Source organism: Adiantum capillus-veneris, chromosome 21 (genome assembly GCF_014529385.1).
Source record: "Adiantum capillus-veneris isolate H3 chromosome 21, ASM1452938v2, whole genome shotgun sequence".
Classification (NCBI taxonomy): domain Eukaryota; kingdom Viridiplantae; phylum Streptophyta; class Polypodiopsida; order Polypodiales; family Pteridaceae; genus Adiantum; species Adiantum capillus-veneris.
This window is the reverse complement of record NC_140951.1, coordinates 76,060,325-76,088,072: the sequence shown is the minus strand read 5'-3', so window position 1 is coordinate 76,088,072 and position 27,748 is coordinate 76,060,325. Positions and strand designations below refer to the sequence as shown.

The following is a 27,748-nucleotide window of genomic DNA, read 5'->3' as shown; positions in this document are numbered from 1 at the left end:
AACCATTCTTAAAGGGGTTCCAGCTTGCAAATCCATGTCATATTCTTTTATAGCTACACCATCTTTTTGTAGAACCCCTCAAAATCCTTCTGGCACAGCAAATTGTTTTCCATGCATTTTTGTGTATGCATCTATAGGATGTCCACCACTGGTCATATGCATTAGACACTCTTTTTTGCTTCCATCTATGCACCTTGAGTGGACTACAACAGACAAACCAATGTTCCATCATGCTACCCTCTCATATTTACTGCCTTTTTAATTCCATATCTATCATCAAATAATCCCTTGAGTACTTTATTAACATTTCCCGGCCCATGCTAATAAGTAATCCAATAATGCGCATATCAAAGGTACTTTTTTTCCACTAAGTTTTTCCCTTCTCTCTCTCTCTCTCTCTCTCTCTCTCTCTCTCTCTCTCTCTTGCAATAGTCAAAACTTAAACTCCATCTACATAAACAATTTTTTTAAGAAATGGTACCGTGTGGTCTAGATAACAATTTGCCTCCACATAAGTCGTCTAGTACACTTCAACTGGGTGGATCTAAATCACACCCCAAGACAACCGCTTCAATGCATTCTCAAGCAGACTCTTGTATGGGGTACTCAAACACTACTTCCTAGCTAGTCTGCTTTTTATTGAAACTCCATTGAATCTTTCCAACGTGCACTCTTTGGATATAAAAACATCCACATCATTCTTGAATCATCTAGGTAAAAGCTAACATGCTTTTAGCAGTCTCCGTGTGTGCACCAAATGTTTGAGAATAGCCTCATCAACAACTACTAGTGTTGGACTATGAGCCCTTTCTTTGGAGGACTAGAAATTCATCTAGTAACAATGTTCATAATATCCTTCCCAACTCCCAGATAGGATTTTTTTTTAAGGCTTTGCGGAGCTTGTAAGGCACATGGATGATAACAACGTTTTGACTTCTTGAAATATCAACTTGCACACCCGAGCAACAAGGGGGCCCAAACGGGAGCACCAAGGGAAGGTGGTGAAAGGATCAAAGGATGGCCTCTGCAATGCATTTGAGGACATGAAGGACATCGGCATGTTGTAAGGCACATGGATGATAATAGCCTTTTGGCTTCTTGATATATCAACTTGCACCATAAGAAATTGTGGGAGGCGAGATGAGAACACCAAGGGAAGGTGGTGGAAGGATCAAGGGATGGCCTGTGCTTATAGCCACTAGGAAATCTATATACCATCTAGTAGTGATGGAGGTGAGCATGATGTAGATGGGTCACAATTCTTAACATTATATAATGTGTTCATGATTGTTGATATAAATGGTTAAGCGGTAGTGCTACAAGACCTGTTACTTGATTTTCTAGGAGCGAATGGTAGCCTTTTATAATGAATGCATCTTGATCGCCTCTAGGCCTCTACTTTACTCTCCATGCATGTTTCCTCTCTCTTTTTCTCTTGTTCATGTGCACTATCCACTAGAAAGCAAAGTTGCAAGATTACTTAGAGGTGTTTTGCACGAGAGGGGGTCAACCCTTGCAAGCGTAATTCTGGAAAGTCTGGTGCAGATGGGTGGTGGGTCAACTCTGCCTAGTTTCATAACTTTGCCCAAATGGGTGGATTTTGGCAAACCTTATGAGTTTGAGGAGCCGAGGACGCCCACTTATGAGCGTGTAAAATCCAAGGTCGCGCAAATGGACTAATGGAGGTTACCCATTAACTACAACACCAGCCCATGCAAAACACCTCTTTTATCAATTTTTAAGAAGCAAAACCCCCTTCAAATCAATCCGTGGCGACACGGATTGACTTGAGGGGGTTTTAGATCCCACATTTTGAAGCAAGTATGTGGGTACACATTTAAAGTCTGGTTTGATTGAGAAGAATTGAATGAGATGCCATCTGGCAGAGCGAGGGAAGATGGGGAAGGAGGGGGCAAATAAGGGTTGATTGGTAGTTGAAGAGGTGAGTAGGACAAGGTCATGAGCGAGCAAAAGCTAGCTAGCAAGCAACAAGGTGAGGAGCCAGCAGGCCACAGGAAGGCCGTAGAGAAGTCGAATGACTTTCTCTCTCTCTCTCTCTCTCTCTCTCTCTCTCTCTCTCTCTCTCTCTCTCTCTCTCTCTCTCTCTCTCTAGAGTGCAGGTAGGACTCTATGCTTTTATAGCTTTTTCTGCACACAATGATAACTTTACGATAATATGAAGAGAAGTTGCAACCCTACGTTTGTAGTACTTTCAAATATCCCATCCTAACGTCGCTTGGAGAGCGTTACAATGTTAGCTCAAGCTCCCTTGAAAGAACTGGTAACCTCAAGTAGGCCCACTTGAGAAAGAAAAAAGCCCAACTTTAAGAGCTTTGCATCAAGCTAAGTTGTGCTACAAGCCACCGTGGACGAGCAAGAACCGTTGCAGTGATGGAAAGTTCCAACAAGTGCACCTGCTGCCTTCAGAGGGGGGGGCGGGTAGATGAGGTTTTTTTTTTTTTTTTTGTTTTGTTTTGGGGGGGGGTGGTGGTAGGGGAGGGGGAGGTGATCATACAGGAGTCCACTCCAATACCATTTCCTTTACTTGGACTCCTTTACTTGACAAGATTCCCAAAGGGATCATGGAAATTAATTGTAGGTATGTGTTAACGATTTTAAAAAATGCATAATAATACGAATCTTTGATAGATAATTGACTTAATTTAATAAAAGTTACGTAGAAGTACATGCACAGTTTGCGTGGTGGTCATTGAGGTGAGCAAGGGAAGAAGACGTGGCAAAATGCAAGCAGGAGCACGAGGCAACCAGGAGACCAGGCAACAAGAGCAAGGCCGAAATGTCAGGCACAATCTCGAACGTCAATCACTCCATCTCTGAGGCAAAGTGGTGCAGGTGATGCGACGCATTCTGTGAGCTGGATTCTTGCTTAATAGTGCTTGTATCGCGACCTTTGCAGACGTGCTTCTAGACGAAATAGGACCCGCGATGGTGAAACTTGGGAGATTTTTCAAAACAAAATAATGATAGTTGTCGAGTAGAAAGACTACGTTTAAATTCATCTTTTGAGAAGCCAAAACCCCTTCAAATCAGTTCGCAGCGATGCGGATTGATTTGAGGGGTTTTCAGATCCACATAAGATTACAGTGAGATCACGCATGAAAGTCCGATGGCAAGCCAAGCGAGGCGTGGCCAAAAAGAGGTGACCACGTTGATGGCTAGTAGACACGGATGCTATGCAGCCATTCACGTGGAGAGCCGATCAGGTGGTGGGCGAGGAAAAAATGGGAGAGCAGGGCATAGGAATATGATTCTTTTTCTTTTCTTAGGCAACTACTACCTCTTATTGCAAGCACATGCGCATGCACTCCTCTCTCAATGAGGAGGTGACGAATCGATTTTGAGGCTTGTACTGTGATGAGGTAGCTCAAAAGGGTAGCTTGGATTTCTAGAAAACACTCACAAATTGTTTAAATGTGAAGCCAGAAACATTGAAATCTATGGGAATTTGAAGCCAGAAACAATGAAATCTGTGGGAGTTCAAAAAGAAAGTGAGAGACGAGGATGCAAAACCTTGGAGAATAGTAAGGGTATCTAGTGACTTTTAAGGAGAAGTGAGAGATAGACCAAAGTAGTCTATCACGATTTTGGGTTTTATTTTTTCATCAGAGTCTCACCCAGATGGTGAGAAGAGATCAGAAGAAAATGCCATGGTGATGGGGCTAGGTGGCAGACAGGTGCGGCACTAGGCGAGACGGGAGGTAGCTCGTACATCGTACACCAAAGGGTGGTTCAATTTTGTTTGATTATTGCGATCCCACTCTAGCAAATCGGATGAAAATGAGGAACAAAGGAAATATATAGGCTGCCTCATGTGGCGCGTGCAACTCGCAAACGAGCACACGAAGTAGTAGATGTCGGGGCATGTAGGTATTGCATGGGAGCAAGTAGGCAGAAGAAAGCCAAGTAGCTGGCGGGATACAACCAAGCCGTTGCAGGAGGACATAGCGACTAGGGAGGATAGACTATATTTTTTTAAATATTATACCAAGACTCAAATGAATAGCACGTCATGTTGTTTGGCTTATGTGGTGCAAACCATGTTGTCTCTCTCTCTCTCTCTCTCTAATGCTTGTGTGCATGACCCGATACCGGCAGATGGAAGTGCTCTCTCTCTCTCTCTCTCTCTCTCTCTCTCTCTCTCTCTCTCTCTCTCTCTCTCTCTCGTTTTTCTATAGCGGTAGATGCAGCGACCATGGAGATGATGATGACAAGGTCTTGTGTTAGAGTAGATCATCCTATAGGTGACAGTGATTAGGTGACGAGTGGGGTGAGAGACAAATCATTCTTCTAAAGATGGTGAGGAGCGGCATTGCTTGACAGAGCAGACTTGGGAGGTGAGGCAGGGCAAGAGGGTACAAATTTTCTTGAGGTGCTTCTATTAGTAAGAATCTACGAAGATGCTTGCAGGTCGCTCAATGGAAAAGGCTAGAGGATGGCACATGGAGAGAGTGAAAAAGATAGAGGATGGCACATGGAGAGAGAGAGAGAGAGAGAGAGAGAGAGAGAGAGAGAGAGAGAGAGAGAGAGGGGAGGGGGGGAGGGAGATTTCATCTATAGCGAGGTGAGAGATAGAGAGATGGATTTTTTATCATGGTCTACGTCGAATTTCTCTTTAAATTTCATCGATGCCCTATGGCTTATGGGTCGCTGGTATGTGCTTAGTCTGTCTCGCAATACCATCTTGAGATGGTTGTTTCTCTACAGCTTTGTGTTGCCCTCCCACGCAAGAGTAGTTATGCATGGCACATTTAGTATCAAAGGATACGCGCTATGATGCAGGTAGGGTTGCACAACGAGGGAATGAAAAGGGTAGAGATCTGCACTAAGATGGCAATGGTGAGGAGGGGACTTTGCAGGCTTGATGATGGCATTTCAAGTATACCTTCTGCCTTCACATTCCTAGATTCACTGGGAATATCTAGGGCAAATTGATTGGGTGTCAATGAAAGGGACCAAATAGTAGTTTGATTAAAGGTATAGCCACTGACCCACACAATTCAATATTTTAAAAAATGGGTGCTTGTTGTTATTGTTAGAGCCTTTCCCCATAGGCCCGTTAGTATTGAAGGGCCCTTTACCTATGCATTGGCAATGATGAATCAGCTTGCATGATGCGCTTAAAACTATCGCTTGCAAACCCGTCGAAAGGGTCTTTTGTAAATGTGGGGGGTTGTTGAAGCACGACCAATAAAAAGATTGCATTAGTTTGCTAGTTAACATTGTTGCTTGAGAGTCTATGAAGTGCCCCAGTCGCAAGTGAGGGACCTCCCAATCAGCATTTAGGGGGCTTATGGGAAATCCCTCTTAAATGAACTCTCTTCAGTAAGCATCAACATACCCAGAATATTTATTCCAAAGTGGTAAGTGACTAATGATATCAATAGTAGCACATGCACAAGGACTACTCTCATCTCATGTCTTATGGAAGCAGCTATCTTGGCATTAATCTCTCTCTCTCTCTCTCTCTCTCTCTCTCTCTCTCTCTCTCTCTCTCTCTCTCTCTCTCTCTCTCTCTCTCTCTCTCTCTCTCTCTCTCTCTCTCTCTATGTGTGTGTGTGTGTGTGTGTGTGTGTATGTGTGTGTGTGTGTGTGTGTGTGTGTGTGTGTGCACGTGTTTTAAGTGAAGTTCTTGCTCAGTTTTTTGACTTGCTCGGAAAACTTCGCTCTGTGAATGGTGACACTCGATTTATTTAGCCATTGTGATAATTGTAACGTGTTATGGGCTCAATAAGAGTTCCAAGATATAAATAATAGGTCAGTTAGTGTACCTAGGCTACAGATACAATAAGTTGTGGAGTCTCAAAGGTCTAGGGCGCTGGACATTACACATTTTACACCTTGTCTAAGGTATAAATGCCAAGTTTGTAAAGTTAATTTCAAGTTTTAGGATAATAAAACACAGCGTGAGCTAACAGCGCTCACTTCTCTCCTTCTCTCGCTTCCTACTCCCTCCTCGGTTGTCACACTGTAGTGCCATCTATTGCATTTTGCAACCACAAGTAAGAGCTCTACGCGTCGACGTAAACATTTCATGGTAATCCGTAGCCTTTGGCATCGTCGACCCGCTGCCTAATTTGATCATAAGTAGAAATTTAAGCTAGAAAATCATAAAATAAATATAGGTGGGGTATTGGGGCATCATTGCTAAGCATTTAGATGCATTCTGGGTCAAAAACAACTAAGTCAAAAACTCACTGCTATTAAGAATCATGATTTTTGCACTTGACCTAAAGTGAGATTTGAGACCATAAGCATGTGTGTTGTCCTAGAAGTTTTGTAGTGTTTCGACATCGTTTGATGTTGTAATGGTTATGATTTGTTCGCCTATTAGCGACTAGCTTTTAGTAATTTTGGTCTTTTGAGTGTAGCTTGAGTTAGATGAGAGTTGTTTGCTGTTTTCCAAGAGATTGACAACCTCTTGTAGCCTCTATGCACTAGTCGAGTCAGATTTGTCCCATGGATTGACAATTATGTTCGTGGTTCTTGCTATGTCTACAATAAGATAGGAGTGAGGTTAGAAACCCATCCCACATCTACCAAGTATTTTAGAAATCTTAGGTACTTTAGGAGCCAATCTTTTCTCCATCTTGGTTGGGAGTCCACTATTTTCTATGCAGCCTCTGTATTCTTGACATCTCCATCATATAATGGCTCCGTACCTTTTGCTTCAACCCTCTTCCTAATCACCATCACTTCATACTTTAGGAGAGGATATAGGAGTGTAGGTTGCATCCGTTCCTCCCTAAGTACATTTGTGGCCCTTGGACTCCTACAGAATGTACCATGCTTGTCTCCCATTACAAGGTTGCCATGTGGTCCTCTGTTGTGGACTTTTCTATCAAAATCTGGAGGCGTGTCTCCTCCTCTGTAGTCAATGATTGTCTTTCTTTTTCTTGTGTCACTATCTGTTCTTCTTGGTGCTACATATCTTGTGCACCCTCTAGAACTTCCATTGGCTCATCTCTAGTGTTTCTCCATATTTCACTGGGCCCTGGTTCCATTTCTTGTGTCCTTCTTTCGACTATCTCTCTTTGTAATTCTATTATCTGTTGTTGAGCCAGTGTGTCTCTTTTAGTAACTTCTTGTGCTTGGTCAACCAACATTTGTTGTAGTGTATCCAGTTGTTGTTAGAGCTCTTCATGTTCTTGTTGAAGCTCTTTATGATCAGCTTTCAGTCTTTCCTCCGCGGCTAGAGATCCTTCTTCCATATGCATTTGATGTCTTTGCTTCATTCGTAATTCCTTTTGGAGGGTGGTGATTTGAGCTTCCAAGGCTTGCATAACCTGACTATCTGCCCCTGCACTTGCCCGTACAGCCCTTGGTTTTGCTCTTAATTCTTTATTCTCAAGTCTTGAAGCTCTAAATTTTCTTTCAGCTCTAGCACTTCATCTTTGGCTGACTCCAGCTTGTATTCTACCCTTTCTTTTTCTTCTTGGAGAGTCTTGACTTCTCTCGAGACCTCTGCCATTTCTAGTATTAGAGTATCTCATTCGCTCTCAATCTCTTTTAGTTTTGTGGTGAGATTCGCAAGCTCCTTTTCAGCTTCCTCAGCTTTCAAGTGGGTAACTTGTACCATGCTCAAAAGGTTATCATGTTCCATTTGCATATTATCCTCCTTGGTATGCAACATACTATTTTCTTCAGCAATGGTTAGAGACCGTGTTCTGACTCTGTCAAGTATCTGATATGCGGCTCTTATGGCATCTTCATTTGCTGCTTCCAAGTTTCTAGCTGATGGCCGATTGATAGGGCCAACAAATGGAACCTGATGTCCCATACTTATCATGACTCCTCCTGGTGGTGCTCTCCACGGGTTGGCCAATGGTCTCCATTGTGGCGCTTGAGGGATGTGAACCAATCCTGACACTGTAGGTTCTGGGGAATACCTTTCTTGAGCTTGTTTCTGTGATTCTTGATCTAGCTTGGGTCCTTGAGACCTATCAGTTATTTTATAGTGAGGCATCCGGGGCGGGCAACAAGAAGAGCAACCTCTAGACACCCTTCAAGGCTCCCGTGCTGCTCAATTTGGTTGGGGTTGGAAAAACAACAAACACACACACAAACCCACAACCTAACCCTACACAAATTTGGGGCACCACCTAGTTTTGGATGCGAACTAGGACGCGTAAAGAGAGAGAGAGAGAGAGAGAGAGAGAGAGAGAGAGAGATAGTGCTCGGGCTGCTTTGAAACGTATCGGTAATGATCAAGCAAACACAATTATATATGTAAGAAAGAGAGAGAAGGGGGGAGGGGGTGCTTGTTGCATTAATACCTTCTTACAAATCTGTCATGACAAATCAAAGTGAGATTAGTATTTGTTCAACATAGCTTGCGTAAATTTCACCACAACACATCACAAGAAAAGCCACCCCAATCACTGTCTTAAAGCCAGGGGAGTCCTCTCCACCCTGTCGCCCTCTTACAGTATGTGGGATTTATGGCTAGATTGACGACAACACCAGAGACAAGCTATCAAGAACTTAACAAAAAACACCAAGACACCTACGCATCATTGTTGTCTATTACTTCACGTTGGAAGGGAGACAAAGTATCCAAGATTAGTCCAAATCCACCCTCCTTGATTCAGCAAATGTTGGGCTTACACTAGTAGGAGAAATGATAGATTTCCTACTCTCAATTTAATGATCACTCTCTCTCTTACAATGGCATAGAGTTCCCTTGCTAATCTCCTATTACAACACATGCACATGCATAAGACAATGAGCTTCCACTCAAGAGCTCCTTCTAGAGAGGTTGAGCTTGGCTTCTCAAGCTATAGCATAGTGCTCTTGCTTATGGGTCTCCCTTTTTTGTGCTAGCTACACCCTCCTTTTATAGCAATTTTGAAGGCTAGGGTTACTCCTCTAACCATGGTTGGGTTAGATTTTCAGCAATTTATCTAATTTATTTTGCTTGGAATTATCAAGAAGTTGGTGGGGAAAGAGAGAGGAGAGAAATGGAGGTGATAGGACTTTTCATAGTGGGTTAGTGTTAGTAGAGTTAGTATTAATTTACAAATGGAATTGGATATTTACAATGGGAGTATCCATGTAGGATACAAATAAGGAAGAAAAACTCTTAAGAGGTAAGAAAAGGTGGATTTCTTACAAGGTTGATGCTCCAAGTGTCTTGAGTAGGGCCAATTTTGACGCTTGTTGACGGTCCACTAGCTTTGACGGTACATTTTTTCTCCACTCTTGACCTTCCTTGAGAGACAAGGTAATTGAAGCTGAGTAATCAACCACCATGATGCTGTCTTTTAAGAGAATAGGCTGAATTTTGTGGTTTTTTTATAGATATGGGTAATTTGGAGGAGGAAAAATGAGACTAGGTGGTCAATTTCGGAATGGAATTGTGTGTGGGAGGTATGAGTTCACCATGGTTTCTCTTATTCTTCAAGGTTGAGGAGAAGGTGAGTAGGGTGCAGAGAGGAGTGGTGAGAGCGGTGGGGATGATGAGTAGAGAAGTATGTGTGAAAGAGGAAAATGATAAAGTGGAAGAGAGAGTGTGGCTGCATAGCATGGGAAAACTGGGGTCCACTAATAAAATCATAGATCACAGCTCGTAGCTCAAAAAAATATGAAAAAATTTGAGGCAAAATTTCAGCCCATGAGCTACAACTTTTGTTTGTATCACCTTTTCAAATTCGGAGATCAAGTGAACTTTAAAAATTCAGCAAAACCGACCGTTTTTTTCCACTGCACAAGGTCCTTGTGGGGTCCTTCTTTGGATGATTCTTTTGAATACCTCCAAGAGTGAGCCCTCCATAGTGCATGTATGCATGCCACCTACCCTTGACCTTATTTGGTAGGTCTATAATTGAAGATATGGTTGAGATTATGATATAAGTGAATAGTACAACTAAGAAAATCAAATATTGAGGGGTCTAAAAAATATGTACATGTCAAATATAAATAATATAAGTGAAAAAAATATAAAGGGGTCAAAAGAAATCTCTCTCTTATAAGGCTACCATAAAAATATAAATATTTTTGTTGTTCTAATTTTTTAGAAAAAAACAAAATAGATGTAGGAAGGGAAAAATCACAATAGTGAAAAAATATACACATAAATAAAACTAGTTTTTTTGGATTTTTGTTGGGGTGGAGTTACACCAAATATAAGAGAAGCTTACATGAAAATATTTCTATATGGAATAAAGAGTATGAAGAATGGTCAGAAAAATTGTGGTAATGGTGAGGCAATGTACAGAGCATAAATAACACACACCTAGGTAGAAATATTTAAATAAATACCAAAATAATTATGAAAAAAATCTTTTATTTAGGCCCTATATACAAAGAAATATTTACATACTCATGGGCCATAATATACTTATATTTTTTATTTTATTTTATTTTTTTTGGCTCAACTAGCCCAATGACTAGCTAATTGAGGGTTTTTTAAGAAGATATGGGAAAAGTCCCATGACTCACGCACGCCTATGTACAGTGAAATGGTAGGGATAGCCACAGTGTTTGGGTGATTTTGGTAGGGTGAGGTAACTCACTATGGCAATTACAAAGAGCCGAAAAACGGCTATCAATAGTTAGTAGGGATATCTTGTCTCTCTTGTTCCTCTTTTGCAGTCCATGGTGGAATTGGAGTGTCGTAGACTACTGTTGAAGCCTCTGCCATTGTGTACCCCACTTGAATGAGGTCCTCATAGGTGTCCCTTTCTTCTTTCTCTTTGTCCCTAGGTGGAGGTTACGTCTCTTCTGTTCCTTCTGGTGAGGATTGTGGTTTGGGTGTAGAGGGTTTTGGACTTGGAGGAGGGGTGGAAGATCCTAGTGGTGAAGGTGGTGGGGTTTCAACTTTTGCCCAGTCACCTTCCTGACTTAACTAGAGGTTCCATCATTTTTTTCAGCTTTTTCTTGATGTCTTGAACCTCCTCCATCGTGAAGGGCTCTAAGTTCTTCTATTCAAGCACCCTTTTTGTCTCCTCATATGCTATGATGTACTGATCAAACTAGTCCTCTAAAGGTGTAGAGGAGCTTCCTCCGAATTTTGCCGAGTCTGGCACCTAGTACTCCTCAAAGTATCCCTTGAGTGATCTTTCTGCCCTGAATTGCTCAATCAACCTCTCTATCCAAGTGGCTTTTTGGATGTGTGTTTCCTTGGGTCTTGTTTCTTTGGTCATTGCTATTTTTCCTTTCTTCTTTGGTGGTTCCACAGGCTCTTCCTCTGGCACTGTTTCTAGCCTTCTTCGTAGTCTTGTGGTCATTGGTGGAGCCACTACACTTACTGGTTCATCTTTTATATCTGGCTTCAACTTAAACCACTCCTTCTGTGTCAGTGGCTCTGGCCACTGTCCTCTAGCACCGATGGCTTCATATACAATCTTTGTCAGTGTTTCTCCCCCTCCAATGTACTTTGTCTTTCCCATGCCCATGCCGACCACTTGCTCATGCAGGTATTGGGCTAGTTCACTTCTTTCGGCATAATTCTTTTCAAAGCCTAGGTTATGGAAGTTTCCATTGCGCATGGGGAGGAGTTGTGTATTTTTGGGGCCTCTTGCTGCAAACATGGAAGTATTGGTTGTAGAGCTTGCATATCTTTGCATCTCTCGGGTCCACCAGGTCTTCAAATGCCTGATTAGGCTTCTTTTGGGTGTAGACCTTTACTTCATCTCTCCTTTCTGAAACTGAGTTTTCCTTATTGTGGAGCCCCAATGCATGTTCTATAGTTTGAGGGGTGATAAAAGTCTTTGTCTTCTGTCCGTCTAAGGTGGTAATCACTACCTTGCTGTCTTTTTGAATTGAGCTGACTATCTCCTAGACTCTCAGCATATCCACACCCGTTGAGGTGCTGTGAAGAAGTTGTATAGGTCATCTCTTTCCATCTGGGTGAGGGTTTCTTCTTGCTTTAAATATTCTAACATCTCCCGTGGATTCATTGGGATATCCATCGTGTTTCCTTGTGGGTCTCTGAATGTACCTTGGTATACTCCCAATACTTCTTTTTCTAGTGTGGCCTCATCTACCCAAGCCTTAGCTAGCTTGAGTGTCTCTTCTGGCAGTGTGTAGTGCATTTTTTTCTTCTTTGCTGGTGATTTACTGGCCATTATTGATCCCGTGGGCACTTCAAGTTCAAAAGCTATCTAATCTTGCATTTTATTCGTTTCTACCTATCCAAATGAGTTAAAAATTGAAACACGGGCTAATTAGGGCCTAAGGGTGCAATACGTATGGTCATAATTTCCTTTTAAGTGCAGATTCATGATGTGAGACATTACACGCATATAATGTCTAAGTGCTCAGAACATAGTGATATTTCACATGTGCATATCTCTTATCATATACTTCATAAGTATATGCTTGGATTTCAATTTGGATGTTTTTTGGACAAGTTGTGACCAATAGAAATCCCTACGGGCTTTGAAGCTAGATTCAGGCTTAGTTTTGAGTATTTGAGGCTCAAATGGGGTGAGATTTGGTAGATGCTCTCATAATCATGTTGTAAAGGCTCAGAGGGGTTAAAGTTAGTCTCTAGGTTCATTTTCAAGCTAGTGAGACGTCATACGCGTATGATGTCTACTTTGTCAAAAATGGTTCAGACCTGAAGTGTAAGTGGGTATTGTTATGGTATACTCTCCTGTGACATTAGAATTTGATTTGGGTTTCTCCTCCTATGCTTGGAGCCAAAAATTAATCATAGAACCTTGGATTCCAATATTGGGATAAAGATGGGTATGGAGCCATAAAACTTGATGGGACTTGTGCTTTGGGCTAATATTAATGGGGTAAAGACATTGGAAGTGAGAATTCTCCCCAGAATCATCATTTGGCCATAGGGGACATTATACGCGTACAATGTCTCTATTGAGATTTTTGGCCTAGACTTCATCTGTAGCTTCCTTTGGTGATTGGAATTCCATTGTTCATCTCTGATTTTGATTTGGAGATGAGTCATATGTTTGGGGACCTAGAATGCTTCCTTTGCCGAGATTTTTTTGATTTTGTGCTCCAAGTGGTCATCACCTAGCCCAAAGTTGTCCAAATTGAAGGCATGATTTTTATACAACATGATGAACAAGCTTGTGCTGAAAAATGTGGGGGTTGGCCTCTGTATAAAAGTCTAGACATTATACGTGTATAATGTCTAATGATGCAAAACAGCTTGAGATTCCATAGGTAGGTTGTGTATGGCTTGTGCAAGGGCATGCTCTTTGATATAAATTTGAACTTGTGAATTGGAGTCAAAGAGCTTCAAGATCTTTCTGCACACAAGATTCCGCTCTTTTGAGTGGTTGAAGGTCAAAACACATCCAATTGTGATTAAAGTGTGTTGGGGAGCTCATGCTGATGTGTACAAAGAGTTAGAGTTTCGAAAACCACTTCATCTTGTCAATTCAAGGCTTTTAAACATTATACGCAAATACATTCTATTTTGGAAATTTTAGCTTAAACTTGTGGTGGAGGTGGCCCATAATGTGTGTATGGCTCAGTTAGGTACAAATATGGAATTGGACTGATGTTCCTGAGCTCAAGGTCATAGAAACACGTTATGACACCTTGATTTGTAAATTGATGTAAGTGGTGATCAGAACATGCTCAATGTGGTCCAAACTTGGTGTAGAGGCTATATGTGATGTGCTTTATAAGTTTGGATGTTTAAAATGTTGGAAAAACTTCTTTGTGACATGCGACAGGAGTAGACTTTATATGTGTACAATGTCTACTTCTGCAAAATGTATTTCTAAGCATAGGCATATGATGTGTAGGCTATGTTCATATTGTGTATAAAATCTCACTTGATTTGAACAACTTTTGATAAGTCCAAATCCAAAAAATGGGATTAGGTTGAGACTTTGTGTTTTGTGGGTCTTGAGTAGCCTAATTGGCTCGAAATCTGATGAAATCTTATGTGCTCCATGTTTAAGGTATGCAAAATGGGTTGGTGAAGTCAAGTGAGTGCTTTTTGTGTAAAATCTGAATGTGAGACATCATATGTGTATGATGTCTTCAGTGATAAAAGATATTTTTGATACCTTGGGATGTTTTATGATTGTTCCCTAAGCCCTAATAGCTAGTTTTTAACTTTATAAGTCAGTTGTTCAGCTTCGAAACTCCTTGATTGGACTTTCAATCTCTGAAAGAGATTTCTTTATTTGAGGACTTGCTCTCGCAAAGATTCTTCTCGAGCTTTAATTCCCTGCATGTGGATGTTGTGGATGCTGTGAGGCACCTTTCCATGGCTTTGATGTATCATTTAAACTCACAGATACCCTTTTTGGCAATTTGTTGCTCAAATAGCATCTTTTTCTAAGGAGATGGTCGGCGACAATTTTTCTTGTTGATGTTTGACCTTACATGTTGGTTGTTGATGATATGTCAATGAAGCCTGTGAAATTTGGTGGCTAATGGACACCTAGCTTGGTCGTGAGGCCCAAATGATGCTTTGCGGTTCTGAAGCCTTACTCGATGTTTTGGTCCACTTTTTGATGATAGATTTAGGAGGAGGCTAACTTGGCTTATAGACTTTCTTGAGACATAACATCTCATGAAGTTTCGTGTCGTTTCGGCGATTCCTTCCCGATCCGTCTTTGTCGTGCCTAAAGAGGTTAGGGTTTTTCCCGTTGACCTTAACCCGCATTGGAGGTTATAGAGGTGTTTGCATAGGTTAGGTTTAACCCCTTGTCAAGTCTTGTAGCTACCAGTTAAGTGGTGGATGCGTTATGGCCCCGTTTCAGTTTCTTCCCCGCAATGCCACATTGCCCTTTTTTGAAGTTTTCCGCGACAAAGAGAGTATAGAACAACAAAAGCTCATGGCAACAAATCTACCTCTCATTTTTGGCGCCGATCGATATGTCGTGTGCATCGTACGAAGTTGTAGAAGGTCCACATGCTCTAGGTCCCTCAAGCTCTCTCTTGTGAATAGTGAAAATGCGCTAGTAAGTGGGCCCTTAAATCGGGGTTTCCTTGACCACTTTTTACCAAATTTGACTTGTGCCGCTATCTTAATTTGAATGTACTTTAGGCTCAAAAATTTCTACATTTGGACTCCGATTGCTCTGTTTTTGGAAAATTTGTCATTTTGTCCAAAAACTGGCTACATTGGCTTTCCGCAACTTTTCTCATACTTGCACCCCGTGTTCACCATAAGTTGTCGTTCACTTACTGATCACTCCCATATTTTTCTTTTGTAACCATGTCGCTATTTCATCTGTTTTTTCTATTTTTCTTTTTTTGGAAAAATAATCAAAATAAAGAAAGATATCTAGCTTGACCCAAAAATTATCCAATAATCAAGGTAATAAGATAATAGCATAATAAACCACTATATACATTTATACATAGTATTTTTGGCTGGATTGCTCCTTTCTCTACTTTTTTTAGCATGAAAAATGAGATTTTTACATATATACACACACCTAGAGGCTCATCTTGGTGTTTTTCCTTTGTCATCTATTATCACACAATTATTAAGGGCATATCTACTCCGGTTTACCAAAATACTTGCAATCAAACACAAAAAAAAACCCATAAAACCCTGTGTCCTTTTTTACACTTATAGCATGTTGGTTCCTCATTGAGATGCCTTCCCCCCTTCCTGGTCGAAGTCCTCCTGTACGACGATGTATCGCCCAAGGGTATGTGCTATGTATGGGACTCAAGAAGGTGCTAATGTTGGCCATGTAATGCGGCCGTATATGCATACTCAAGCAATGCATGGAAAAATTAATGTTGAGCAAGAGGAAGATATAAGCATGACGCTTATTGGCATTTGATGTTGAAGCTTCGTATGGAAGTATGATCCTGGTGAAGTAGGCGAAAAAATAAACTCTCCAGTATCCTTGCTCTTTCTTTGATAGTCAATAGAGTTTGTGAAGCTATGTGGCTGCTCATTGTCTTTGTATCCGTGAATGTTCATTGTTTAGTTATCCAAATTTGAATTGTGGGTATTAATGGACTGAAACATGCCTTTGGTTTTTTGTTAAAGAAGTGTACTTGAGGCAGTTCCTGAGGTTGTTGCATTTGAATACAGATTTTTGTATGCTTGATTTGATCGATAAGCAACTGCTTACCCATATTTTCTTGTGGCAAGAGTTTGGGTTCATCTTTTTGTTGCAGTGGATGTCATTGGAGAGGTATCGGCAAATTCTCTTTGCTCATTTCTTGTAACTTGATCTTTCTTGATCCAAATACGCTTGATAGATTTGTTTTGCGGAGTATGTCGGGTTTGTTGAGGTTTACTTTTGTGAATTCTGTTTGTTTTCTTATGACTCATCAAACTCCCATTGTGTACAAGAGTATTTGCCCTATTGACTTTCTTTGCCTGCATTGTATCTCTCTTTGGAATCCATTGTTGGACAGTGAAAGGAACTTTTTGTTTCCTTGAATCAGATTGGATACTCATGGTATTTTGTGTGCAGTCAAGTTGTACATTATACCTTCTCTGCCAAGGTTGCCCTAGCAATAAGGCATGCTATGATAAATGTATGCAAATAGACATATTGGTTGACATGTACTATGAGCATCGTCCATCCCATTACCTTAATTGCGTGTTTTGTATAACTGTGGAGTTTTTTTTTTGTCTCCTATAATTGATTGTCAAGCTGAATTTGCTTGTAAATGTTGTAGGATATCAAGTTACCTTGACACCTTGAATCAAGCATTGCCCTCGGCTTCACTTTCTTGTGTCCTTGTTTGACAACAATTTTTGGCTCCTGAATGTTCTTTGTGTCAAAGTTTGTTACTTGAATGGCATTAATATTCAGAGGTGGTCCATGTTGTGTTGTTGATGCTGTCGAAGAAGCTTTCTTTTTGCTATTCGTTCAATCATTGGCCTCTACTTGAGCTTCTGCAACAATCTCCTGTTTCTCTTGCATCCTTTTCTTTGTGTGATGGATTTGTTGAAGCATATTTGGGGTTAGTGGTAGAAGAATGTTTTATAGCCGACATCCACTAATCCAGTTAGGTGTTTCTTCCCCATCCAACGTAGCAAGCTTTACGGCCCCACTTGGTGATGAGTCTTTGATCACAAAGGGTCCCGTCCCTCACTTTTTAAGTTTCTTAGCATGTTGTTTTAACGTGTAAATCAAGACATAATTGCATGTTTTGGATTTTTTGGATCGTACATGCTTATCAAAAATTTCTTTTTGCCTTTGTTTTTGTGCATAGATGAAAGCTAATGCTTTCAAGTGAAGCTCCTCTAGCTTTTCAAGGTCATCTACTCATGAAGACATTTCATGGCATGTCAACTCTAGATGTTTTGTTACTCTTAGTGTTGGGATTAAGAATCCCATAGGCAGTATAGCAATTAGTCCAAACACCATGTTGTACGGCGTTGTTCCTATATCGAGGTTTTGTAAGCAATTCTATAAGGACATAATGTTGAATGTAACTTCTGATCCCAGTCCATTCTAGAATCTGACGCTATCTTAGTTAAGATTGTACATAGAGTCTTATTTGTATCTTTTGCCTGGCCATTAGCCTCTGGGTGGTAGGTAGCTGACTTCTTATGAACTATCATGAAGTCTTCAAGAATATTTTTGATCATCTCTTTTATGAAATGTGTGCCTCAATCACTGACAATTTCTATAGGTAGATCATATCTAACAAAGACATTTTCATATAGAAATTGTGTAGTAGTCCTGGCATTAGCTTTTTGTGTAGCTTTAGCTTCGGCTCATTTAGTGAGATAATCTATGGAGCAGGTAGATTTTGCCCCACCCAGAAAGAGAGAGAGAGAGAGAGATTTTGTGAGCTCCTCTTTCACCTTCGCTACTCAAAATTTCATAGACCACGAGAATGCGAGCATGTGTGGGTGCCGTATTGTCAATGGTACCCTTGGCTTTGCCAGGTTTCCTAAGGACGTAGAAGCTACACTTTGAAGAAGTTCTTGGGAGCTCCTCATTGGCCCCAAAATTCCCTATTCCTGGCAATTTTTGCTGAAAAAAAACCTTTATACTGGCCACAATGGCAAAGAAGATGAAGGAGGTGTCCACTCATGAATAATTTCACGTGTCTGGTGAAGGTGGCATGTTCCATGAACTTGCTTCTAGTCATGATGCAGATGCTTTGGATAAACAAGAGGAAGACACATCATGTCAATGGGCCTACGCTCAGGAGCAAAGATTTGAATACCTTGAGGACGACTATGAGGCGTAAGATTGGATGTGATAAAGCTCAACCCATTATGTAGGTGTTTGTTCCAGACTATGCGGCAAAAGGTGGAGAGGGCTAGATGACTGGTGTAGCTGCCGGGGGTTGAGTGGTGATGATGTTGTAGATGGCCTTGCCCTACAAGCCTCCACAAAGGTAGGTGATGCAGGTTATGAGTGGGAAAATCCCACAGAAACAGGACCATCCTATATTGCCATGATGGCCGCCTTCTTAAGGTTTAGCTTGGGACAACAAAGGATCTACGTCCTTCCATGGAAGATTTCAGTGCTTCTCATGTTGATGCACTCGGAGACCTAGTCCGAAAGAAAGGTTACACTGACAATGATATTGAAAATCTTCTACGTGGCTTCTATGAGCCGATCAATATGTCTCACTTGGTACGATGATTTGAAAGAGGCAAGAAGACAAAAGTAGTGCTTCCGCCCCTATTCCAATGTAAAGTGCCGCTAAGTTAGATGAGTTACCTCAATGGATGCATGATTGCAAGAGGTTGGTTGTAATCACCTTCAAGGTTCTACTTTGTTTCTTTCGTTCTTTATTAGTGCTCACCCTCTAACTTGCACCCATACAACTATGTACTAAGTGTTTAAAGCTGATACCCAAAAGACATCTTGATGAATAACTACCACCATTTCCTGTACAGGTGCATTTTTTAGGGTTTTCTTGCCCCCCCCCCCCCCCCCCCCCCCCCCCCCCCCCCCCCCCCCCCCCCCTTTCCCCCTCTTTCCATGAAAGATAGGTGCCACCTATGAGGAACCGCTAAACCTTGATGGTTTAAAAGGAAGTGAGAGAAGTGGCTCATGTTTGCCAACTATCTGTCCTTGCTACCAGATAGACAATCTTAAAGTTGAACTGCACATATTAATCTTTGAACTAGCTTTTTTGCGACCATTCTCATTGAAGAAAGCTACTCATAATTGCCTTTCATGTGTAGAAATGCACTTTGAGATTCATGGTATGTGCATGGCTCTAAGTATGACCCTGAGTTTTTTTCTCATCCAACATAACTTTGTAATTTTGCAGGTCTAGGTGGGTTTGACTCTACAAGAGGGTCTAGACATGATGGATTTTGAAAATTGTGGACTATATGGTGAACAGAGGGAAACGATTTCTCCTATTGGCTTTAAGAAAATTGGACTTATTATAGCTTGCCTCAAATTGGGTGATGGAAAGTTTGTCATTATTTTGCAAGTGATTGTCCTACAAAAATTTTGAGCTTTGAAAGATGGAGTGGTATCAGTTGGCTCTTAGATTTTCAATGGTATGGATCTCAATTCCATTTGTATTATTGATTAATTTATGTGATTCCTTCAGGTACTAGTAGATGTGATATCATGTTGTACATGTGTATAGTTGTAGCCAATGGACAAAGTTCTCCACAAGGAAGATGTGATTATGTGGGAAAAGTGTATATGAGTTACTCGAGCAGATTTCATATGTAATCAATCTGAGGCCATTGTACACACTTCCTGACAATAACAAATTTATTTTTGCATATTTTATTTGATGGAAATTCTATATTTTGGCAATTTACTTCTTTTGCAACCCTCCTTTTCAATTCTGGTAAATGGGGTCATCTTTGGCATTGTAAATCGAATGTCAAGTTCTTTTTTATTCTGGTAAATGTGGTTAGATTTTGGATTGTAAATCCAACCCCATTTGTCAGTGAGTTTTTTAAATGGCCAAACTTTTGCTTGATAGTGATGTGGTCAAGGTGGATTTAGGAAATCAACAATCATTTTGTGCTTGACTCACTAGAAAAGAAGATCTAATTGTTTCAATATTGAGCAGCTAAAAATATTTTCTTGGTTACAGTCTCATTATGGTAGTTGTTTCCACAAGTTCCTCACTGTTAGGAGACTTGATTATTGTCAACTACTAAAATCATACTTTAAAATAATGTACAAGATTTTGATGGAGTTTACCACATTCATATTAAGGTTTGAGGTTAGTTTGCCTGTTCGAGGATTTGTAATTGTTGACAGAATGTGAATTATCAATGAACTGGATGTATGGATGAACAAGAAAGTTTGGATTTCAAGCTACCATTATACTCCTTATAATGCTCATTTATTCCTAAGTAATGTGCTAATTATCTGATTTGAATTTTTAAGTCCTCACAAGCAGTGTAAGTGTTTGAAAGGTAGGGAACTACGTTTTGGTGGTGGGTCATGTAATTGAATGAATATACATATTAAGGTCACTTTTCTCATGTGGGAAATTGCAAAATTCTCAAGAGTGAATTTTTTTCCCTGCTTTGTGAAAAGTGAGGAGCTCTTTATCACACTTGAGCATTTCACTATTAGCAATGATCTTCACATATGAGAATGTTTATCCAATCCAACAAACTTATTTTAGCACTACTTTTCTCACAAGGAACTTTTTTTTCTCCTATATGAAATCAAATGTGAATTTTTTATCATCTATGACTTTATAGTGTGAGAAGTGTTACCATATACATGTGGTAGTGATGTTTGTGAACACACTTAGGACCACCAAGCAATTTGTTCCCTCTAGAGGGTTTTTTTCCCTGTGCATTATATATACGCCCATCATTCTAGGGATATCAATCTTTTCCATTGCACACTAAGTAATATACTCTCTATTGTGTGCCTCGATCTTCCTTTGTCTTCTCCAAGATGTGTGTGTTTTCTTGCAACCCTAATTCCAACCATTGGTATCAGAGTAGGTTGCGTCCTCTTGGGCTTAGTCGGCAGCAGCTCCAACACACGCCTGCTCAATTTCTCCTATTTTTGTGAGATTTGGCGAGCGTTCGTAGGTCTGCTCAGATTTTTTATTTGAGCTCATTTCGGCCTCCGTTTCCACTACAGGTAGTATTGTATAGGCTATTTTGTCATTTTATGTAGAATTTCTATCAATGTTATTTTTTGCATAATAGGTCCCTTATAATATTCTATGGTTTGTGCTATAATAGGTCCCTTATAATATCCTATGGTTTGTAATGTATAGCACGTGTTGTTCCCGCTTTGTTTCTCCTCTTTTTGGACAGTTTTCATATCAAGTGTGTGCAAGTATTTTCCATGGCCAACAACAGCACAGATGTGTTCAAGATGTTTACTGCTGAGGACATATTGGGTGGGGACAATTACCCTATGTGGGATTACATGATGCAACATGTTCTTGTGTTAAAGGGCGTCTGGAATATTGTGCGGGTCATTGATGTATGTCCTGGTTCTGAGGATGTAGGCGATGTTGAGGATGTTGCAGCTCTTGATGTAAGGATTATTGCTGTTAGAGTTGTTTTGCCTACGACAGAACAAGCTCATTGGGATGTAAAACATGTGCACGCTTATGCATTGATTGCATTGTCTGCGAAGCGCACTATTACTCCTCACATTCATTCACCAAAATTTGCAAAACAAACTTGAGATATTCTAGTTGGTCTTCATGCAAGTCGCAAAATGAGGCAAAATTTCCCGGGGAGTTCACATAGTAAAAATGTAACCTATCATGTGAGTTCAACAGAAGGGTATTTAAGGTTCTTGAAACTTACAAAAATATATATACAGAAGGATATTAATTTTTCAAATTTTAAAAAAACTTACAGATTTTAAAAGAAAAGGGTACATTATATTCCTAGCAAAATTCACAAATAAGGGGTTTTACAAACATGTCTTGGATGCACATGATATGGTATTTTTACACATAGTGAACCCCCCGAGCAAAATTTTCATTGTTGTGTAAAGAGTTGGGGTTGAAGATTATGCATTAGAAAGATGATATGGACACTTTCCTTGCTCGTGTGAAAGATATCAATGAGCAACTTATTTTTGAAGGTGAAGTCATTTCAGACAGTTCCCTTGTGCAGACTATTCTTGATGCCTTGCCAGATTATTACGAGACTTTTTCTAGTCCTTGGAGACTTATGACCCAAGGAAATCCTGAAGTTGTCAAGTTTGATGCATTATGCACATTGCACTTGCAAGATTCGCTTTCCAGAAAAAAAGAACTAGACAATGTGCAGTTGAACAGGCCTTTATTGTTGCTCAAAGAAAAGGTGGTAACATTAATGCAGCCACTTCTCATGGTTCATCTGTGAGTGGAAAATTACTTGTTCCTAATGCTTCTACTAACAGAAATTTGTTTGAAAATTTTGGTGATAAGGGTAAAAAGAATATGCGTTGCCATTATTGTGAATCTAATTATCACTTGATCAAGCAGTGTCCTCAGTTGAAGGCCAAAGAGGCTAAGAAGAAAGAGGCTGGTTCCAGTACAAATGTTGGTTCCACTACAAATGCAGCTGGCTAAAAGCATGCTTTGGTGGTACAAAAAGGACTGTCCTTGAAAATACCTTTGATAAATCTTTGAGTTACAATTTCTACATGTCACATGAAAAACATTCTATCGTAGTGGATAGATCTTCAAAAGAAGAATCTAAAAACACAAGGTCCAAAAAGTTTTGACCTAAACTACAAAAAAATTACCAGTCCCCACTTTCTCATTGGTAGAAGTAAAATAGGTCCTTTTTTTGTACCACCAAACCACGCTTTCACCCAGCTATTGTTGTGTCTTCTATGAAAGGAGATTGTGATGATGATGTTGATGTAGAATGGGCTTTTAGTACAGAGTGTACCTATAATCCTGATGTCCATGATGCATGCATGTCAGTTTTGTTGCAGATTCACACGTGTGGTATTTTGATAGTGGTTCTACGAATCACATTACCTCTCATCTTGATTTTGTTCACCTCTCTTGAGTCTATCCCTCATGGGAATTCAATTATTTGTTCCAACAATGTCTCTTATCTGGTTCAAGGACTTGGAAAGATTATGCTTACTGCTGCAAACGATAGTTCTTTCAGACTTGTTGATGCATTGTATGTACTTGGGATCAAGAAGAATCTTTTCTCTGTATCTGCACTTGCTAGACTTGTTCTTGTAGTCAAATTTGTGGATGACAGATGTATAGTACATGATCTCAGTTTTGGTGATGCAATTGTTGCATCTGGCATTTTATGTTGTGGGTTGTATAATCTCACTTTGTATAACAAGTGTGGGTAGAATTTTGCAAATGCAGTTATGGATTCTAAGGCTATTTCATATGCAAAAATTTAGCATGCACGTTTTGAACATGTGAATTTTGCTAGTTTGTTGTGTCTGCAAAAAATATGATATGGTTGCTTCTTTGTCGTTGTTTGGGAGTCGAGGCCATGGAGGATGGTTCTTTGAAGAAGGCAAGGCAAGTAGAGATGAGGTTAGATGAGAGAAGTCAACACAACAGAAAAATAAGACACGCTATGATAGTATATTGAATTCCTTTGTAAAAATACTTTACAATATTAAAAAGCCAAAAGAGCTGCCATGCAGACTTGACTCTAATTAGGAAGAGAATGGGGTCTAGGAGGGTCCCTTTATTTGGCAGTTTAAGGAAGTCAAACCTTTAGTATTAAGAAAGTAATCAAAGAATAGATTTTAAATTCAAACAGGAAAAATGGCTAGTTTATTTGAATTTGAATTTCCCCCCTAAAATGGAATTCAAAATCTAGTGGGTAAAACTATATCATGTAGCATATCTATGGAAAGAACTCAATGTGTAGATTGCAGATCTATGATCTCCGCTCAAGGAGGTCATATATGGGAATTATGGAAGACCAAAAATCATAAAATTGTCCAGCTTCTTTTTTGGGGGAAAAGTGCATCCTTTGACCACTCTTACACATCTCTTACACACCCACCGTTCTTACACACATGGCATACACCTATTTGTCAAAATGTTAATCACCTCCATAAGCTCATGGCAAATAAAGAGGCCCTCATAGATCCCATCCTCTTCCTAATGTAATTGAACCTGCACTACATGCTATAAGCAGTGTTCCCACAGGCTTGCAAAACCTAACAATCCCCCCCTCAAGCCCGAACTAGACAAGCAACTCATGATACCTCAAGTTTTTGGTATACTTGTCGACAACCGTGAGTTTTAGGTTCTCTCACAACTAAGTATTTTTGGTGTATCCATAACCTGGTGCTATGATAAAACCCCCCCTTAAACATATAGGGTGTAGGTCAAAAAATTAGCTACCAATAAATGGATTTTTTGGTTCACTACCAAACCTTGAATTTAAGGTGTACCTAGTAACTCATGAATTTCTACTGTAGCTTGACGACAACAAGCCAGGGAGTATTTTAATTGTTGTGTTCAGTAGAGCCTGAATTGAGGATGCTCAAGGTGTTGAAACTTGACCAGCAGGCCAAGGTGCTACTGTAGATGTTGGTTTGGGCAAAAATCATACAGGTGGTTGCACCTCTTCTCTTTTCTTAAGCAACTGCTCCCGCCCAGTCTTCGAGTACTCAAGCACAAGCCGACCTGAGCTCTGATACTAGATGTTGGGAGTCAAGGCTATGGAGGATGGTGCTTTGAAGAAGGAATGGCGAGCAGAGATGAGGTTAGATGAGAGAAGTCGATACAACAAAAAAAAGAAGACACGCTATGATAGTATATTGAATTACTTTGTCAAAATACCTTACAATATAAAGCCAAAAGAGCTGCCATGCAGACTTGACTCTAACCGAACCTGCACTGCATGCTATAAGAAGTGTTCCCACGAGCTTGCAAAACCTAACATCCACCTCTTAAAGCACGTGTCAAACATGTTTGTGAAGGTTGTATTTTGGGTAAGATGTAGTGTTCAAAGTTTCCAAACGATGGTTCAGTTAGGACCATATGCAGGTTGCAATTTGTACATAGTTATGTTTGTGGGCCCATGCAAACTTCCTCCTTGAAAAATTACTTTGTGACTTTCATTGATGATTACTCCAAGAATGCATGGGTATTTTTGCTTAAAGCAAAGTCGAAAGTATCTATGCAAACAATTTTGGGCTATGCCTGAAAATGTCTTGAAATGTACTATGGGCACCCTCCCTTTTGATCGAGGGGGGGAGTATATGTCTCGTGAATTTAATGCATTTTTGTTTAGTTGTGGGATAAAACACCAATGCATAGTGCCTTATGCACCTCAACAAATTGGTGTTGCTACGAGAAAAAATAGGTCACTTGCAAAAATGCATGATGTAGGGTCAAAAGTCAAGCTTTGCCACATTCATTTTGGCTTGAGTCCATCATGTGTGCCACTTATATACTTAACAGGTGTCCTACGAAAGCTTTGCAGTCTATTACTCCATATGAATCATGGCATGATAGAAAGCCTTCTATTGAGCACATGTATGTTTTTGGCTATTTGGCATATTCTTTGGTGCCACAAACACAACGCAGGAAATTTGGATGATAAGGCTGTCAAATGTATTTTTGTTGGTTATAGTGTTGAAAGAAAAGGTTACAGGTTGTATCATCCACAAACAAAGCATATCTTGTTCTCATGGGATGTTGTGTTTGTGGAATATTCTGTTCAACCCTTGCTGTCATGTACTAGAGACAATAATGTAAGCTCACATGACATTTATGACGCTTTGTTGCCTCTTTTCAGTGGTGGAAGTTCAAATGTAAATTCCAATGAGGCAAATGAACATCCAATGGGGGGTTCTAAAAATGTTAGAGATCAACCTATCACTGATGCAGATGTACATGATGTACTTGATGAGGAAAGGGATGAGAATGAGCAGGCTAGAGGTATGCCTAAATGGCTGGTGCATACTTTGCATGAAAGTAAATTGGATGCACCTTTGTCTAGTCATACTTGTTCCAGTTCTCACCATGCATCAGATTGTTATGCTTTGACTGTGTCTAACTTACATGATGTTGAGGAACTTGTGTCTTTTGATGAAGCACATAATTCAAAAATTTGGATGGCTTCCATGCAATCAAAATATGATGCACTTCTTAAAAAAATGACACATGGGCTCTATGTGATTTGCCTCCTGGCAAAAAGGCCATTGGTACAAAGTGGGTTTACAAGTTGAAACGCAATCCGGATGGTGACATTGATCGCTATAAGGCTCGACTTGATGCGAAGGGTTATGCACAACAAAACGGCATAGATTATGAAGATCTTTTTCTCCCACTTGCTGTATGACTACTGTGCATTTTCTATGAGCATCGATAGATCATTTTGGTTGGGATGTACATCAATCGTACATTGTTACTACTTTCTTGAATGGTGACATATTTGAGGAATTTTACATAATGTAGCCTCGCAATTTTATCAAGAAAGCACAAGAGGATAAAGTGTGCAAATATAAGAAAGCTTTGTATGGGTTGAATCAATCTCCTTGTGCTTGGTATGAGAAGGCTGACACTCATTTGGTCAAATGAGGCTTTTATAACAGTCCAACAGAAAGCACATTGTATGTAAAGCGTGAGGGTGATGTACTTCTCATTGTGATTCTCAATGTTGATGATTTTTTTTATCACTAGACCAGATGAGAGAAATATTGCTGAATTTAAGGCTGATTTGAATGCTACTTTCAAGATGAAAGATTTGGGGTTGTTTCATCATTACTTGGGTATACAGTTTAAACAGTGTGATGGTGGTATTGCCTTGTGTCAGAAAATTTACATAGAGACATTGCTATGTAAGTATGGACTTGAGGATTGAAAACCTATTGCCACTCCCATGGAAACAGGTTTGAAACTCTTCTTTCTGTAACAAGCCGCCCTCTCTTTCCGGCTAACTTTTGCAGTGTGTCTTGGAAAACGGACCCCTGAGCATGGCGACCCCTTCTGTCCTGGCCTTGCAAATTCCCCTTCAATGGCTCCTAATCCACATCTTTATGACCTCCACAAACCTTGGCACAATTCCTCCTCCTACCCTCTTATTTCTCCAAGCCACCTCTTTGACCTTTCCTCTATTTTGCGCCAGCTTGAGCTAATTGAGAGTTGGGTGCGGTCTGGAGACTTTCCCCCCCTAGTCAGCACGTCAGGACTCCTTCTCTCTCGTCTTTGCTAAAACCCCCGCCATCTCACTCTTGTTTGCTCAGCTGCTCTGCAGGAGGGCATGCTCTGTCTCTCCCTTTGCAGTCGAATCCACCCGGCCTTTGGCCGTCAGCTCTCGGCTTCCCAAGCACCAGCTCGGTTCCCCTTCAAACTGAGGCTCCCCCCCCTCCCCACCCCCACCCCCCTGTTTACTTCTCTGGCCTTCTCAGGCAGCCTTCAAGAGCCCCTTCTCTACCTGCTCGCCCATCCCCTGCATGTCCTCTCTAGCCCTGCTTTTCCTTGGCGGCGGGTCCACGTGATGCCCATCTCGTTGACTACTACAAACGACTCATTATTTGCCTCTTTAAAAATAAACTAGAAGTTGAATCCTACCAAAAGCCACAAACTTCCTTTAGCCATTCTCCTCCCATCTATCATTGCCTTCTTGTAAAACCTTCCACCCACTCGGCACTTACACAGTCAGTAGTACCCGTTTCGAGTGTTCAAGACTCAAGCTTCCATGAGCTATCTCTCCTTGTTGCTCCACCACTCTCTTGCATTGATAACACCCGATCTCTTGTGGCTGATTATTTTTAGCTTACATTTCACCCACTTCTTTTGACTACTCGGTGTTCGGGTTAGCCTTGCATGATGAACAAATTCAAGGTTTGAAATGCACCGATCCTCGATCAAACCGGTGCCAATCAGCTCAAGTTTTTAGGTTCCACCTAGATACGCCTCAAAGAAACTTTAATACTTGCATCGGCATTAC

The 27,748-nt window shown here is 40.5% G+C and overlaps 1 pseudogene; it reads left to right on the top strand.

Annotated features, from left to right (window-relative positions):
• The first annotated feature begins 15,558 nt into the window (after positions 1 to 15,558).
• Positions 15,559 to 18,564, top strand: LOC147431175 (uncharacterized; annotated as a pseudogene).
• The last annotated feature ends 9,184 nt before the right edge of the window (positions 18,565 to 27,748 follow it).